Source organism: Callithrix jacchus, chromosome 2, assembly GCF_049354715.1.
Source record: "Callithrix jacchus isolate 240 chromosome 2, calJac240_pri, whole genome shotgun sequence".
In the NCBI taxonomy this organism is placed as follows: Eukaryota; Metazoa; Chordata; class Mammalia; order Primates; family Cebidae; genus Callithrix; species Callithrix jacchus.
The window spans coordinates 77,101,313-77,120,000 of NC_133503.1; the positions used below are offsets into that span (position 1 = coordinate 77,101,313).

General features: G+C 40.1%; 1 protein-coding gene across 45 annotated transcripts in view; it reads left to right on the top strand.

Annotated features, from left to right (window-relative positions):
• Positions 1–18,688, top strand: part of RAPGEF6 (Rap guanine nucleotide exchange factor 6) — a 240,722-nt gene that overhangs the window by 58,897 nt on the left and 163,137 nt on the right. The gene's annotated exons all lie outside the window — the stretch shown is intronic.

Here is an 18,688-nt window from a genome sequence, read left to right on the forward strand (position 1 = left end):
GTCTCAGCTCACCTCAACCTCTGCCTCCCGGGTTCAAGCGATCCCTCTGTGTCAGCCTCCTAGGTAGCTGGGACTATAGGTGTGCACCACCACATCCAGCTAATTTTTGTATTTTTAGTAGAGATGGGGTTTCACCATGTTGGCCAGGCTGGTCTCGACCTCCAGACCTCAAGTGATTTACCCGCCTAGGCCTCCCAAAGTGCTGGGATTATAGCATGAGCAAGTGCGCCCAGCCCTATTAATCTTTAATAGTGGGCATGGAAGTACTAATGAGCATAAGAGAATGGCCTAAGTTCCAGATGTTGTCCCTCTTGCCTACATTTGGTGCAGAATCCTCCCTCATAATTTTTCCATAAGGAAATTCCTTGTGTACCTAAAATCTTTGCCCTAAACAGACTAAGGGAGCAAACCCAGCAAGTCCTGTTCAGATTTATTGACCTATGTAGCATTCCTTCCTTCCAGGTATGGGGCAGGACCTTTCTGGAATGAGGGTTTTCAAGGGAAAAAGGAGAGTAACATTTCTAGGTTTTATGGCTTGCTTTGGGAAGAGGAGTTCTACTTTCTATGACTCACGTTGGGAAAGAGGTTTCTGTGATTCACTTTGAGGGAAAAAGAGGGGTAAGAGAAGGTCAGAAATTTTGCCTTTGAGTCGTTCCAATCTCCTTTAGTTTAAAGAACTCAGCATCTCAGCATGCCAAAGCACCATAATTTGGAGTATTGTTTTCTTTTTTTCTTTTTTTTTCTTTTTTTTTTTTTGCGACAGAGTCTTGCTCTGTTGCCCAAGCTGGAGTGCAGTGGTGTGATCTCTGCTCACTGCAACCTCCACTTTTCAAGCAGTTCTCCTGCCTCAGTGTCCCAGGTAGCTGGGATTATAGGCGCATGTCACCATATCCGGCTAATTTTTTGTATTTTTGGTTAGAGATTGGGTTTCACCATGTTGGCTTGGCTGGTCTCAAACTCCTGACATAAGGTCATCTACCCACCTCAGCCTCCCAAAGTGCTGGAATTACAGCCATGAGCCCCCACGCTTGGCTTCGAGTATTGTTTTCTGAGTTCTAACACTCCCTAGTTTAACTCTTTTATTGTGAAATATAATATGAGGGAAGTGCATATGACATAAATCTACATGTTCGTGAGTTACTATACATTGAATGTTTGCCTAATCACCAATATCAAGAAATTGAACATTGTCACTACCTAGAGGCAGCTTCCATATCTTTTCTTAAACCGGCTATCTGTTCCTCAACACCAGTTTCCTAAATTTTAATCAGTTTTGCCTGTCTGAAGAGTTTTAGCCTGTGGATATGCGCACCTTAGTTGAGGTGAGGCACTTATTAAGGTGTGCATATCCACAGGCTAAAACATTACTTATAAGTAATGCAGCTGTGAACATTTTTGTATATTAGATGCACTTGTGGATGCATTTCTGCTGGATATACCTAACAAGAATTGTTGGCTCACAGTGTTCTAGGACTTCCTCCTTAGTTCAGCTAAGAGCCGGGTCTTGTTACATATCCATGAAATATTAGGCTCACAGACACTTTGAAGGATGAGAATAATGGAATTTATTGAGCAAAAAGGAAAAATGGAAAACAAGGATTCTCCGCAAAACCAGAGTCCCTGTTAATGTGCTTCCTGCCTCGCAGGTTGAATCCCAGGTACCGTGCAGGAAGAGGAGGGGCCGGGCAGTGCACAGGCCAGTTAACAGTTTTTCTGGGAACCCCTTTACCCTTGGCTGTCTCAACAGGGTGTGCCTACATTCAGTTTTGTTAATTCCAAGTTGTATTTCAAATTGTTGCAGTAATTTACACTCCTACCAGAAGTGTGTCAGAGTTCCCATTGTTCCACATTCTCAATATTTAGTATTATAAGTCTTTTTACTTTAAAGTTTTTGGCTGCTTAATTTCAGTCATTCTTTTCCATTTTATTATAGTTTTTATTTGCATTTTAGTGACTGCCGATGAATAGATTTTCATTTCATTAGAATGACTTTTTTTTTTTTTTGAGATAAGAGTCTTACTTTGTCACCCAGGCTGGAGTTCAGTGGCACAATTTTAGCTCATTACAACCTCCACCTCCCAGGTTCAAGTGATTCTCCTGCCTCAGCCTCCCAAGTAGGTGGGACTACAGGTGCATGACACCACACCCAGCTAGTTTTGTATTTTTAGTAGAGACAGAGGTTTCACCATCTCGGCCACTGTCTTGAACTCCTGGCCTCAAGTGATCTGCCTGCCTTGGCCTCCCAAAGTGCTGGAATTAGAGTCATGAGCCACCACACCCAGCCTAGAATGACCTTTTTTGTAAGGTGACTTCTCAGATCTGTTCCCCATTTTCCTAATGAGTTCTGTTTTTGTTTTTGAGATGTAGAAATTTTTTATATATTTCCGAGTAAGAAACCTTGCTTGGTTATTTTTATTGGAAATACTTTTCCCCACTCTGTCTTACTCATTGTTGTATTCATTTTGTTATTAGTATCTTGGATGAACACTAGCTGTTAATTCTAATGTAGAAAAATTTGTCTTTTCTGTTTTTGAGGTTGTGAACCCCCAAAATCTAAGACAGGTCTCAGTTCATTTGGAAAGTTTACTTTGCCAAGGCTGAGGATGCACATCCATGACACAGCCTCAGGAAGTCCTGATAACTTGGGCCAAAGGTGGTCAAAGTGTAGTTTTGTTTCATACATTTTAGGGAGAGATAAGACAATCAACATATGTAAGATCAGCATTGGTTCAGTCTGGAAAGAGGGGACTACTCAAAGCAGGGAGGGGGCTTCCAGGTAGATTAGAGACAAATGGTTGCTTTTTTTTTTTTGAAATGGAGTTTTGCTCTTGTTGCCCAGGAGTGCAATGGTATGATCTCAGCTCACTGCAACTTCCACCTTCAGGGTTCCAGTGATTCTCCTACCTTGACCTCCCAAGTAGCTGGATTACAGGTGTCCACCACCATGCCCAGCTAATTTTTGTATTTTTAGTAGAGATGGGGTTTCACCATGTTGTCCAGGCGGGTCTCAGACTCCTGACTGCAGGTGATCCACCCGTCTCGACCTCCCAAAGTGCTGAGATTACAGGCATAAGCCACTGGGCAGACAGTTGCCTTTTTTTTTTTTTTTTTGAGTTTTTGATTAGCCTGTCCCGAAGAAGACAATCAGATATGCATTTATCTCAGTGAAGGGAGGGGTGACTTTGAATACAATGGGAGGCAGCTTTGCCCTAAGCAGTTTCCAGCTTGACTTTTCCCTTTAGCTTACTGATTTTGGAGGCCCAAGATATTTTCCTTTCACAAGGTCATGGACACACACACACCCCTTCCCCTACCTTTCCAGACACACACACACACACAGAACTTTTCTTGTTTTCCTTTCACAGTTAAATCTGTAGTCTACCTGGAATTGAGTTTTGGGTGTGGTATAATGTTGAGTGGTTTTCCATATGGATAACTAGATGTCTTTTTCCTGCCCATTCAGTGCCACCTTTTATGTAAATCAAATATCCACATATGTGTGTACCAGTTTTAATTTTCATGTTTTTGATGAATAATGATATTGAACACTTTTCCTTATGCTTATTGGCCATTGCTTTCTGTTTTTTCTTTAATGAAGTATCTATTTTAAGTTTTGTGTTTGTGCCTGTTGTAAACTCCTGTTTATTATTGTAACTGCCCAGTGGATTCTTCCTGCCCACTGTACAGACAAAACCAATTTACTGAGACTATGGCATTATAATAAAGAGTTTAATTGACACAAGGCTGGCCATGCCATATGGGAGATGGATTTATTACTGATATTAATCTCTCCAAAAATTTGGAGGTTAGGATTTTAAGGATAGTTTGGTGGGCCAGGGAGTCTGGGTTCTGGGTGGAGCCACAGGGCTGGTCAGCAGGGGTGGGGGTCTGTGGGTCCTAGTGGCCACTGATGAATCATCAGAAATGCTAAAAACCTGAAAAGACATTTTAAAAGGCCAATCTCAGATTCTACAATAGCACTGTTACCTGTAGGAGTAATTGAGGGTGTTGCAAATCTTGTGACTTTTGGAATAATGAATGGTAATCATTTATGTCTACATTTTAGCCTTGTAACCTGGTGATCTTTCTTTCATTAGCTTTACAAAGGCAGTTCAGTTTTGGGGAATGGCTATTATCATTTAAATCATAAATGTTGCCGGGCGCGGTGGCTCAAGCCTGTAATCCCAGCACTTTGGGAGGCCAAGGAGGGTGGATCATGAGGTCAAGAGATCAAGACCATCCTGGTCAACACGATGAAACTCCGTCTCTACTAAAAATACAAAAAATTAGCTGGGCACAGTGGCGCATGCCTGTAATCCCAGCTACTCAGGAGGCTGAGGCAGGAGAATTGCCTGAACCCAGGAGGCGGAGGTTGCGGTGAGCCGAGATCACGCCATTGCACTCCAGCCTGGGTACAAGAGCGAAACTCCATCTCAAAAAAAAATAAAATAAAATAAACTATAAATGTCTCCCAAAGTTAGGGTGATGTAAGCCCAGGAATGATTGAGGGCAGTTTAGAGGTTAAAGGAAAGATGAAGATTGGTTAGAGCAGATCTCTTTCACTGTCATAATTTTCTCATTATTATAACTTTTGCAAAGGCAGTTTTATTAGTCTATAAGAATCTTCCTATATCCAGGATGCAAGCTGTCTGGTAACCATTTTATCCCATTAATTTGGCTTGATTTTTGTTTTATTTATTTTTAAAACTTGATTGAAGTATTACTGACATACACTAAACTGTACAATTTGTAGTATACAGTTTGATAAGATTTAGCTTATATAAACATTTGTAAAACCACCAGTATTAACAAAGATAATAAATTCTATCACTTGAGAAAGTTTCCTCATGCTACTTTGTAAACTTTCCCTCTCATAGTTAGCTGATCTCTTCCTTGGTCCCTAGGCAATTACTCATTTTTCATCAATGTAGATTAGTTTACATGTTCTTAAATTTTTGTTTCTCATTCAGCTTCTTGCACTCATTAAAATTATTTTGATGTTTATTCGTGTTATGTGTATCAATATTTTATTTCTTCTTACTGCAGTATTCTCTCATGGATGTTAACAGGAAAACCAAACTCTGTAAACTATTTTAAAGAGATTTATTCTGACCCAATATGAATAACCATGGCCAGGGGAAAACAGAAACCGAAGAAACCTTGAGTAAGTGGCCCCAAGGTGGTTGGATTACAGTTTGGTTGTATACATTTCAGGGAGGCAGGAGTTAAGAGACAAAAACACAAATCAGTATGTGGAAGGCATGCAATTAGTTTGGCCCCAAAAGGCAGGGGCTTATAGATTATACATGGATTCAGAGATTCTTTAATTTGTAATTGGTTAAAGGAGTAAGGCTCTGTCTAAAACTTGGAATCAGCAGAAAGGAATGTTTAAGTTAAGGATGCTGTGTCAGAGTCAGTTACAATAAAATGATGTATTTAGTGAGATCATTGGTCTGCAGGTGTGACTTAATCCTTGCCATGTATGGCCTTAGGTCATATTTATAATTTGGCATCTTATTGCCACAAAGGGTCTGTTTTGTCAGTCTTATGATTTCTGTTTTAAAAAACAATGCTCATCAGTTATTTCTAAACTCCAAACTGGAGGGGATATAACAAAGCATGTCTGACCTCCCTTCCCATCATGGCTGAGAACTCAGTTTCCAAGGTTTCTGTGGGGTCCCCTTGGCCAAGAGGGGGTCCATTTAGACGATTGGGATTTAGGATTTTATTGTTAGTTTACATGGGTGTACCACTATTTCTTTAGCATTCAACTGCTGATGGACTTTTGAGTTGTTGCCCGTGGACTGTTTTGCAAAGAATGTTGCTATGGACATTTGTGTACAAGGTATATGGTCATATACTTTAATCTCTGCATAATATATAGGAGTGGAATGGCTAGATTGTGTGTTTAAGTGAATACATACTTTCATATATTTTGAATAAATACCTAGCAATACTAGGTTATATGGTAGGTGTATGTTTAACCTTTAAGAAAGTGCCTTATTCCAAAGTTGTATAGTTTTACATTCTCACTGGCAGTATATGAGAGTTCCAGTTGTTCTAAATCACATCCTCACTAACACTTGGGGTATAGTCAGTTTATTTACTTTTTTGTTTTTGAGATGGGGTCTTGCTCTGTCACTCAGACAAGTACAGTGGCACAATCACAGCTCACTGTAACCTCTAGTAAGTTACATGTTTACATGTTGGTATGTGGTAATAGCTTATTGTGGTTTAAATTTGCATTTCCCTAAAGACTAATGGTGAGCATCTTTTCATGTGCCTGTCATTTGTATATCTTTTATGAAGTGTCTCTTTGAGTCTTTGACCCATTTTTGAGAATAAAATTCTTACTTTGTGCTTCAAAAGTTCTGTATTTGCTTCAAAAGTTCTTATATGCTGGATACAAGTCCTTTAACAGGGATGTGATTTGCAAATATTTTCTCCCTATCTGTGGATTGTATTTTCCCTCTTGTGTTTCAGAGAGCAGATGTTCAGTTTATTATTTTTTTTGCAAGGGCAAATGGACTGTGTTTTGTGGGTCATATGTAAAATCTGTTATCGGCCCAAGGATGCAAATAATTTTCTGTAGGTTTTTTTCTGGATGTTTTACAATTTTAAATTTTACTATGATCTATTTAGGTCTGCGATCTATTTAAACTAATTGTTATGTATGGTATACAGTGTGTATCAAATTTTATCTTTTTGCCTGTGCATCTTCAGTTGTTCCAGCACTATTTGTTGATGAAAATGTTTTTTGTCTTCTGGAATGCCTCTGCACCTTTATTAGAAATTAATTGACTGTATATTTGTGGGTGTATTTCCCAGCTTTTTGTTTTGCTTATTTTTCAACCTTGGTGCTGGTACCACTTATCCTGATTACTATAGTTTTATAAATATGAAATCAGGTGGTATGGATCTTCCAACTTCATAAAAATTGTTTTGGTTATTTGTTTTCTTATGTTGTTTGCATTTCCATATGATTTCTAGCTTCAGTTTGTTAATTAAAAACAAAAAGTATACCTGCTGGGGTTTTGATTGGAAATGCACTGATCTATAAACCAGTTTGGGGAGAAGTGATTATCTTATTAGTTGATTCTTTTAAACTATGAATGAGGTACATCACACCATATCTTTAGGTCTTTAATTTCTTTCAGTGATGTTTTGCAGTTTTCGGAGTAGAGATATTGAATATGTTGATCTTATATCGTACAACCTTATTAAATCACTTATTCTAATTACTTATTTATAGATTTGCTAGTATTTTTGTACTTAAGTAATCTTATCATCTGTGAATAAACAGCTTCAATTCTTATTTTCCTGATCTGAATGCCTTTTCTTTTTTCTTACTGCACTGGGTGAAAGCTATAGTACATTGCTGCAACAGAGTGGAGCAAACATTCTTGTTCTTCATTTATTAATAAAAAGTATTTGGGGCTGGGTGGGTGTGGTAGCTCATGCCTGTAATCCTAGCACTTTGGGATGCTAAGGTGGGTGGATTACCTGAGCTCAGCAGTTGGAGACCAGCCTGGCCAACATAGTGAAACCCCACCTCTGCTAAAAATACAAAAATTGGCCGGGTGTGGTGGTGTGCATCTGTGAACCCAGCTACTCAGGAGGCTGAGGGATGAGAATCGCTTGAACCTGGGAGGCAGAGGTTGCAGTGAGTGGAGATGGTGCCACTGCACTCTAGTCTGGGTGACAGAGTGAGACTCCATCTCAAAAACAAAACAAAAGTAATTGGGTTTGGAGATACGGGGAGTTGGAGGCATTCATTCAGTTTTTCGCCAAGTTTAATCTTAGCTCTAAATTTTTCGTACATGCCCCCTTTACCTGGTTGCCCCTCTGTAGTCTGTACTTTTCACACCTTCATCATCAACCACTGTTTCTGGTATATATAGAGTATTTTACATTTTCTTCTATTTTATGTAAATGGAATAATATGTTGTATAGTTTCTTTAATTAGTTTTTTCATTTAGCATAGTGTTTTTGTGGCTCACCCATGTTTTAGCACATATCAATTCTAGTACGTCCTTTTTGTTTTTGATATGGAGTCTCACTCTGTTGCCCAGGCTGGAGTGCAGTGGCATGATCTCAGCTCACGGCAACCTTTGTTTCCTGGGTTCTTGGAATTCTCTTGCCTCAGCCTCCCAAAAAGCTGGGAATACAGGCGCACGCCGCCACTCCTGACTAATGTTTTATATTTTAGAAGAGATGGGGTTTCACCATGTTGGCTAGGCTGGTCTCGAACTCCTGAACTCAGGCAGTCTGCCGAGCTCAGCCTCCCAAAGTGCTGGATTACAGGCGTGAGCATGAGCCACCATACCTGGCTAGTTATGTCTGTTTTTTTAAAAAGTGGTACACTGTCTTTAATTCTTCATTGATACGGCATTTTGTCTGTCCGTTCAGAAGGTAAAAAAAATTCAAAAATTTTTGTTTTAATTTTTGGGCTGTCACAAATAATGCTATCAACATTTGCATAAAAGTCTTTATATGACCATGTGTTTTCACTTCTTTTATAGATACGCAGAAGTGGAATTTCTGTTTTATATAAGTAAACAGAAAACAGGTCTTTTCCGTAACTTCTTAGGAAAAGACCAAATTGTTTACAAAATGACTGTACCACTTTACATTCTGACCACCACTTGGTATTGACAGTCTTTTATGTTATTTACTGTTTGGGTATATATTAACAGTCTCTTACTGTGATTTTAATTTGTAGTTCAGTAGTGATGAGTGATGTAGGAGATTTTTTTTTTTAATTGTATTTGGGCTGTGGGGTACATGTGCACGTCCTGCATACTGCAGGATTGTTGCATAAGTATATACATGCCATGGTGGTTTGCTGTCTCCATCCCTCCCCCACCGTTGCCTGCATTAGGCATTTCCCCAGATGTTATCCTTCTCCCTCCCCTCCTCTCTCCTCCCCTCCCCTCCACCCTCCCACCTAGCCCTGTGAGTGTTGTTCCCTTCCCTGTGCCCAGGTGATCTCATTGTTCATCACCTGCCTATGAGTGAGAACATGCAGTGTTTGGTTTTCTGTTCTTGTGTCAGTTTGCTGAGAATGATGGTTTCTGGGTTCATCCATGTCTCTACAAAGGATACAAACTCACTGTTGTTTTTTTTTTTTTTTTTTGAGACGGAGTTTCGCTGTTGTTACCCAGGCTGGTGTGCAATGGCTTGATCTCGGCTCGGCACGATCTTGGTTCACTGCAATCTCCACCTCCTGGGTTCACGCAATTCTCCTGCCTCGGCCTCCTGAGTAGCTGGGATTACAGGCACGTGCCACCATGCCCAGCTAATGTTTTGTATTTTTAGTAGAGATGGAGGTTTCACCATGTTGACCAGGATGGTCTCGATCTCTTGACCTCGTGATCCACCCTCCTGGGCCTCCCAAAGTGCTGGGATTACAGGCTTGAGCCACCGCACCCGGCCTGAACTCATTGTTTTTTATGGCTGCAAAGTATTCCATGGTGTATATGAACCACATTTTTTTTTTTTGTCCAGTCTATCATCAATGGGCATTTGGGTTGGTTCCAGATCTTTGCTATTGTTAACAGCGCCGCAGTGAACATACATGTGCATGTGTCTTTATGATAGAACGATTTATAATCCTTTGGGTACACACCCAGTAATGGGATTGCTGGGTCAAATGGAATTTCTATTTCTGGATCCTTGAGGAATCGCCACACTGTCTTTCACAATGGTTGAACTAATTTACACTCCCTCCAACAGTGTAAAAGTGTTCCTTTTTCTCCACATCTTCTCCAGCACCTATTGTCTCCAGATTTTTTAATGATCGCCATTCTAACTGGTGTGAGATGGTATCTCAATGTGGTTTTGATTTGCATTTCTCTAATGACCAATGATGATGAGCATTTTTTCACGTTTCTTGGCCACATATTTGTCTTCTTCTGAAAAGTGTCTGTTCATATCCCTGGCCCACTTTTGAATGGATTTGTTGTTTTCCTGTAAATCTACTTTAGTTCTTTGCAGATTCTGGTTACTAGCCCTTTGATGGATAGATTGTGACAATGTTTTTCCCATTCTGTTGGTTGCCGGTTTACTCTAATGATTGTTTTGCTGTGCAGAAGCTCTTAAATTGAATTAGGTCCCATTTGTCTTATTTTGGCCTTTGTTGCCTTTGCTTTTGGTTTTTTAGTAATGAAGTCCTTGCCTGTGCCTATGCCCTAAATGGTTTTGCCTAGGTTTTCTTCTAGGGTTTTTATGGTGTTTGTTCTTATATTTAAATCTTTAATCCATCTGGAGTTAATTTTTGTATAAGGTGTAAGGAAGGGGTTCAGTTTCAGCTTCCTGCATATGACTAGCCAGTTTTCCCAACACCATTTATTAAACAGGGAATCCTTTCCCCATTGCTTGTTTTTGTCCCGTTTGTCAAAGATCAGATGGTTGTAGATGTGTGACATTGCTTCTGAAGCCTCTGTTCTCTTCTATTGGTCTATATCTCTGTTTTGGTACCAGTACTGTGCTATTTTGATTACTGTAGCCTCGTGGTATAGTTTGAAGTCAGGTAGTGTGATGCCTCCAATTTTGTTCTTTTGCTTAGGATTGTCTTGGCTATGTGGGCTCTCTTTTGGTTCCATATGAAGTTTAAGGTGGTTTTTCCAGTTCTGTGAAGAAGGTCAATGGTAGCTTGATGGTGATAGATAGCATTGAATCTATAAATTACTTTGGGCAATGTGGCCATTTTCACCATATTGATTCTTCCTAACCATGAGCATGGAATGTTTTTCCATCTGATTGTGTCCTCTCTTAATTCCTTGATGAGTGGTTCATAGTTCTCCTTGAAGAGATCTTTTACCTCCTTTATTAGTTGTATTCCTAGATTTTTTTTTTTTTGAGACAGAGTTTCACTCTTGTTACCCAGGCTGGAGTGCAATGGCGCATTCTCGGCTTACCGCAACCTCCGCCTCCTAGGTTCAGGCAATTCTCCTGCCTCAGCCTCCCGAGTAGCTGGGATTACAGGCACGAGCCACCATGCCCAGCTAATTTTTTGTATTTTTAGTAGAGACGGGATTTCACCATGTTGACCAGGATGGTCTTAATCTCTTGACCTTGTGATCCACCCACCTCTGCCTCCCAAAGTGCTGGGATTACAGGCGTGAGCCACCGCGCCCGGCCCCATTCCTAGATGTTTTATCCTCTTTGTAGCATTTCTAAATGGGAGTTCGCTCATAATTTGGCTCTCTGTTATTAGTGTATAGGAATGCTTGTGATTGCTGCACATTGATTTTTCTATCCTGAGACTTACCTGAAGTTGCTTATTAGCTTAAGAAGGTTTTGGGCTGAGACGACGGGGTCTTCTAAATATACAATCATGTCATCTGCAAATAGGGACAATTTGACTTCTTCTTTTCCTAATTGAATGCCCTTTATTTCTTTTTCTTGCCTAATTGTTCTGGCTAGAACTTCCAATACTATATTGAATAGGAGTAGTAGAGAGGGCATCCTTGTCTAGTGCCACTTTTTAAAGGGAATGCTTCTAATTTTTGCCCATTCGGTATGATATTGGCTGTGAGTTTGTAGTAAATAGCTTTTATTGTTTTGAGATACATTCCATCAATACCCAGTTTATTGAGAGTGTTTAGCATAAAGGGCTGTTGAATTTTGTCAAATGTCATCTTTGCATCTATTGAGATAATCATGTGGTTTTTGTCTTAGGTTCTATTTATGTGGTGAATTACGTTTATAGATTTGCGTATGTTGAACCAGCCTTGCATCCCCGGTATGAAGCCTACTTGATCGTGGTGGATAAGCTCTTTGATGTGCTGTTGGATTCGGTTTGCCAGTAGTTTATTGGAGATTTTTGCATCAGTGTTCATCATGGATATTGGCCTGTAGTTTTCTTTTTTAGTTGTGTTTTTGCCAGATTTTGGTATCAGGATGATATTGGTCTCATAGAAAGAGTTAGGCAGAATTCCCTCTTTTTATATTGTTTGGAATAGTTTCAACAGGAGTGGTACCAGCTCCTCTTTGAATGTCTGGTGGAATTCAGCTGTGAACCCGTCTGAACCTGGACTTTTTTTTGTCGGTAGGCTAATTGCTGCCTCAACTTCAGACCTTGTTATTGGTCTATCCAGGTTTCAACTTTTTCTTGGCTTAGTCTTGGGAGTGTGCAAGTGTCCAGGAATTTATCCATTTCTTCCAGGTTTACTGGTTATGTGCATAGAGTTGTTTGTAGTAATCTCTGATGGTAGTTTGTATTTACAAGGAATTGGTCATGATCTCCCCTTTATCATTTTTTATTACATCTATTTGATTCTTCTCTCTTTTTTATTAGTCTAGCTAGTGGTCTATTTTGTTGATCTTTTAAAAAAAAACTAGCTCCTGGATTTCTTGATTTTTTTTCAAAGGGTTTTTTGTGTCTCTGTCTCCTTCAGTTCTGCTCTGATCTTAGTTATTTTTTGTCTTCTACTTGCTTTTGAGTTTTTTTGATCTTGCTCCTCTAGCTCTTTCAATTTTGATGATAGGGTGTCGATTTTTGATCTTTCCTTGCTTCTCACGTGGGCATTTATTGGCGATAAATTTCCCTCTAGACGCTGCTTTAAATGTGTCCCATAGGATCTGGTATGTTGTGTCTTCATTCTTATTGGTTTCAAAGAACGTTTTTATTTCTGCCTTCATTTCATTGTTTATCCATTGGTCATTCAGGAGCAAGTTGTTCAGTTTCCATGTGATTGTGTGGTTTTGAGTGCTTTTCTTAATCCTGAGTTCTAATTTGATTTCATTGTTGTCTGAGAGACTGTTATAATTTCTGTTCTTTTGCATTTGCTGAGGAGTGATTTACTTCCAATTATGTTGTCAGTTTTGGAGTAAGTGGAATGTGGTGCTGAGAAGAATGTGTTTATGTGGATTTGGGGTAGAGTGTCCTGTAAATGTCTATTAGGCCCACTTGGTCCAGATCTGCATTCAACTCCTGGATATCCTTGTTGACTTTCTGTCTCGTTGATCTGTCCAGTATTGTCAGTGGAGTGTTAAAGTCTCCCACTATTATTGTGTGGGAGTCTAAGTCTCTTTGTAGGTCATTAAGAAATTGCTTTATGTATCTTGGTGCTCCTGCATTGGGTGCATACATATTTGGGATAGTTAGCTCTTCTTGTTGCATTGATCCTTTTACCATTATATAATGTCCTTCTTTGTCTCTTTTGATCTTTGTTGGGTTAAAGTCTGTTTTATCAAAGACTTGGATTGCTACCCCTGCTTTTTTTTTTTCTCTCCATTTGCTTGATAAATCTTCATCCATCCCTTTGAGTCTATATGAGTCTTTGCATGTGAGATGAGTCTCCTGAATACAGCACACCAATGGGTCTTGACTTTTTATCCAGTTTGCCAGTCTGTGTCTTTTGATTGGGGCGTTTAGGCCATTTACATTTAATGTTAATATTGTTATGTGTGAATTTGATCCTGCCATTTTGTTGCTGGCTGGTTGTTTTGCCCATTAATTGACATGGCTCCTTTATTGCATCGTTATTCTTTACCATTTGGTACGTTTTTGCAGTGGCTGGTACTGGTTATTCCTTCCACTGTTTAGTAATTCCTTCAGTAGCTCCTGTAAGGCAGGTCTTGTAGCAACAAAATCTCTCTGCAATTGCTTGTCTGTTAAGGATTTTATTTCTTCTTCACTTATGAAGCTTAGTTTGGCCAGATATGAAATTCTGGGTTGAAAATTCTTTTCTTTAAGGATGTTGAATATTTGCCCCCTCTCCCTTCTAGCTTGCAGGGTTTCTGATGAGAGATCCACTGTGAGTCTGATGGGCTTTCCTTTGTGGATGACTCAATCTTTCTCTCTGGCTGCCCTTAGGATTTTTTCCTTCATATCAACTCTGGTGAATCTGACAATTGTGTGCCTTGGGGTTGCTCTTCTTGAGGAATATTTTTGTGGTGTTCTCTGTATTTCCTGGATTTGAATGTTGGCCTGTCTTGTTAGGTTGGGAAAGGTCTCTTGGATAGTATCTTGAAGAGTGTTTTTCTAACGTCAATTCATTCTCCCCATCACATTCAGGTATGCTGATCAAGCGTAGATTAGGATTTTTCACAAAAACCCATAGTTCTTGGAAGCTTTGTTCATTTCTTTTCACTCTTTTTTCTCTAATCTTGCCTTCTCATTTTATTTCATTGATTTGATCTTCTATCTCTGATATCCTTTTTTCTACTTGATTGATTCAGCTGTTGAAACTTGTGTATGCCTCGTGAAGTTCTTGTGCTGTGTTTTTCAGCTCCATCAAGTCGTTTATGTTCTTCTCTAAGCTGGTTGTTCTAGTTAGCATTTTGTCTAACCTTTTTTCTAGGTTCTTAGTTTCTTTGCATTGGGTTAGAACATGGTCTTTTAATTCAACAGAAGTTTGTTATTACCCACCTTCTGAAGCCTGCTTCTGTTAATTCATCAGATTCATTCTCTGTCTTTTTTTGTTTCCTTGATGGTGAGGAGTTGTGATCCCTGGGAGGAAAAGAGGTGTTCTGTTCTTTGGTGGTTTCTTCCTTTTTGCGCTGTTTTTTCCCCCATCTTTGTGGATATATCTCCCTTTAATCTTTGAAGTTGGTGGCTTGAGGAATCCCTGAGTAGATGTTTTTTCTGTTGAGGTTAGAGCTGTATGTTTTTTGGCCTGAAGAGGGCATTGCTGGGCTCTCTTGGGTTCAGTCAGGTTGTTGGGTGGGTGGTCCTAACTTGGAGTTTGTTTGCAGGTGAGATTGGCCCTGCCTTCCCAATGGTGTCTCTCCCAGAGCTCGATCTTCCTGCTTGCGGGGTCAAGCTGGTGTATTTGCTGCCAAGCTCTCTAGCAAGCCCTTCAGTTTGAGTTATGTGGGGTTGGGGCCTGCCGACCTCATGGCTTGTTTCCCTGCTTTCAACTCTGCCTCCCTCTGTGTGGCGGTCCCGCTGGCATAAGTCCATCCAGCCCAGATCCCTGTGACAACTTGCCGAGCCCAGCGGTACCTGCTGCTTGGATTTGCATCAACTACCCACCACGCCCCACCGTCTGGCGGGGCTCTCAGGGACCGAGGGTTGCAGGAGGGATGAGGCAAGCTCCGGATCTGAAATGGAGCACCGAGGGGGTGAAGTCCCCCGACCCTCCGAGGCAGCTGCACGTTTCAGATGGGGACGCGCCGCTCCCATCTTGATTTGCGCCCCCCCCCCCCCGCCCCCAGGCAGCTCGCCCTGCGGCTCCTTCCCTGGGCCCAATTCCAGTACCCTGTCAGTCCCAAAGAAAAGAACTCAGCACCTCGTTTGGAACCCTGAAGTGCTCCAGCCCTCTGCGTCTCATTCGCTGGGAGATGCGTTCTGGTGCTGGCTTCTCTTGGCCATCTTGGTGTCAGGAGATCTTTTTATATGCATACTTAGACATTCCTGTATCTTCTCTGGTGAAGTGTCTGTTCAGATTTTTTTCTCCATTGTTAAATTGTGCTGTCTTACCAAGTTGCAGGAATATATGTATTTTGGATCCAAGTTTTATATCATATATATGATTTGCATATATTTTCTCTCAGTCAGTGGCTTCTTTTTTTTGAGATGGAGTCTCGCTCTGCTGACCAGGCTGCAGTGCAGTGGCACAATATTGGCTCACTGCAGCCTCCACCTCCTGGATTCAAGCAGTTGTCCGGCCTCAGCCTCCCAAGTAGCTGGCATTACAGGTGCTTACTACCACAGCCGCCTAATTTTTGTATTTTTAGTAGAGACGGGGTTTCACCACGTTGGCCTGGCTCGTCTCACCTCCTGACGTCAAGTGATGTGCTTGCTTCAGCCTCCCAAAGTGCTGGGATTACAGGCGTGTGCCACTGCACCCAGCCAGCCTGTGGCTGCTGCTTATTTTTTTGAGTCAGAGCCTTGTTCTGTTGCCCAGGCTAGAATGCAGTGGCATGATCTTGGCTCACTGCAACCTCTGCCTCCCAGGTTCAGGCGATTCTTCTGCCTCAGCTTCCCGAGTACCTGGGATTACAGGAGCCCGCCATTAGGCTCAGCTAATTATTTTTGCATTAGAAATGGGGTTTCACCATCTTGGCCAGGCTGGTCTAGAACTCCTGACCTTGTGATTCACCCACCTCAGCCTCCCAAAGTGCTGGGATTACAGGCGTGAGCCACTGCGCCTGGCCTGTCTTTTGAAGCACGAAACTTTAATATTGATATCTATTTTAAGGTTTATTTTTGAGAGTAGAGCTTTTGGTGTCGTCGCTAAAAAATCTTCAACTACATCAACCTCAATTACTTAATCTTATGTTTTTTTCTAGAAATTTTTTTTTTTTTTTTTTTAGTTCTTACATTTTGGCTTGTAATCTATTGTAAGATAATTTTTTGTTTTGTTTGTATATGTATTTTTGCATATGGATATTTGCGTATTCATTTTACCCAGGGTGGTTTATTGAAAAGACTGTTTTCTCTCCATTGAATTGCCTTGGTACCTTTGTTCAAAATCAGTTAACCATAAATGTATGTGTTTGTTTTCTGGACAGTTTGTTCTGTCTCATTTAACTATTTTTTTGTCTTGGTATTAATCCTGAGTGTCTTGATTATTTTAACTTTATTGTAACTTTTCAAATCCAGTAAGTCTTATAACTTTGTTCATTTTTATAATGGTGTTGGCTATTTTAGACATTTAAGGATCTGTTTGTCCATTTATACGGTAAAGCCTGTTGGGGTTTTGATAGGAAATAATTTGAATGCTTGGGTCAATTTGGGGAGAGTTGCAGTCCTAACAATATTGTGTCTTCCAGCCTATGAACATGGGTTTCTTCTGCATATATTTTATCTTTTTACTTCTCTCAGCAATATTTTATATTGCCCAGTGTACAAGTCTTATACTTTTGTTAAATCATTTTCTTTTTTTTCTTATGGTCCCCAGGCTGGCCCCGAACATGTAGCCTTGCCTCCTCAAGTGCCAGAACAACTGGCCTGAACTGTAGTGCCTTGTTAAATCATTTTAAAATATTTTATTATCCTTAATGTGATTATGAATGGAATTATGTCTTAATTTCATTTTTATTTTATTCATTGCTCATGTATAGAAATAAAATTGGTTTTTGCATATTGATCTTATATCCTGTCACCTTGATAAAATCGTTTATTAGATTTAGTAGTTTATATTTGTAGGTTCCTTGGAATTTCCTATATGCGGGATCAGTCTCCTATGATGAAGACAGTTTTTCATTTCTTACTTTCCAGTCTGTATGCCTTTAATGGGTTTTCTTGCCTTATTGTACTAGCAAGAGTCTCCAGTATGTTGTTGACTGGAAGTGGTGAGGGTGGACCACGTTTCCTTGTTTCTGAAGCATATTGCAATCCCACACATTAACCATCAGGAATATAACAAAAATCAGCCAGGTACAGTGGCTCATGCCTTTAATACCAGTGCTTTGAGAGAGGCCAAGGCCAGAGGATCACTTGAGGCCAGGAGTTTGAGATCTGTTTTTCAACATAGGGAGACCCTTGTCTGTACAAAAAACATGTGGTGGTGCACACCTGTAGTCCCAGCTGTGCAAGAGGCTGAGGGGAGAGGATGGCTTGAGCCCAGAAGTTTAAGGCTACAATGAGCTATGATCATGACACTTCACTTCAACTTGGCAACAGAGTGAGATCCTATGTCTAAAAAAAAAATAACAAAAATAGCATTTTTTAAAAAATCGACAAAGGAATTAAAATGGGACACTAAACAAAAATACTGGTTTGACAGAAGTGATGGTAGAACAGGAAGAAATGAGGAAGAGAAAAGATGTGACTTTTAAAAAATAGGAAAATGGGCTGAATGCGGTGGCTCACACCTATAACCCCTGCACTTTGGGAGGCAGTGGTGGGTGGATCACGAGGTCAGGAGACAAAGCCTGGCTAACATCATGAAACCCCATCTCTACTAAAAATACAAAAAAATTAGCCAGATGTGGTGGCGTTCGCCTGTAGTCCCAGCTCCTTGGGTGGCTGAGATAGGAGAGTCTCTTGAACCTGGGAGTCAGAGGTTGCAGTGAGCTGAGATTGTGCAACTGTACTCTAGCTTGGTGACAGAGCAAGACTCCATCTCAAAAAAGAAAAAAAAGGAAAATAGTAGACATAATCCAGACAGGTCAGTAATTTCATTACATGTGCATGGTCGAAACATTCCAATTAAAATAGATTATGAGGTTCTATGATAATTCAAGATTCCATTATATGCTGTCTACAGGAAACATACTTTAGCTTTAAAGCACAAATAAGTTGAAAAGGAGAGATGTACCAGGCAAGCTATATTCATGAGAGAACTAGAATGTGAGGTGAAATAGATTTTAAGACAAGATACATTACTAGACACCAGGAGCAAAATTTCATAATGTTAAAATGATTGGCAATAAGTAGCAATTTTTATTGCATATTTAATAGCAGAGCTTCAAAATATATGAAGGAAAAATGGACAGATTGAAAGGATTAGTAGTTCAATAGTTAGAGCTTGTGATTTCAAAAGTTTCAATAATAGAACGACTAGACTGAAAATTAGTAAAGGTAGAGCCTGAAAAGTGCTACAAACCACTTTGATCTGTTACGTAATCTTTTTTTCAAGATTTTATGGGTCATTTTGCAGGATGGGGCATATAATTTAGGACCATAACACAAGTCTAAATAAACTTAAAAGAATGAAATCATTTGAAGTTTGTCCACTGACTACAATGGAATTACGTTATAAATCAGTATCAGAAAGAAATATGAGAATTT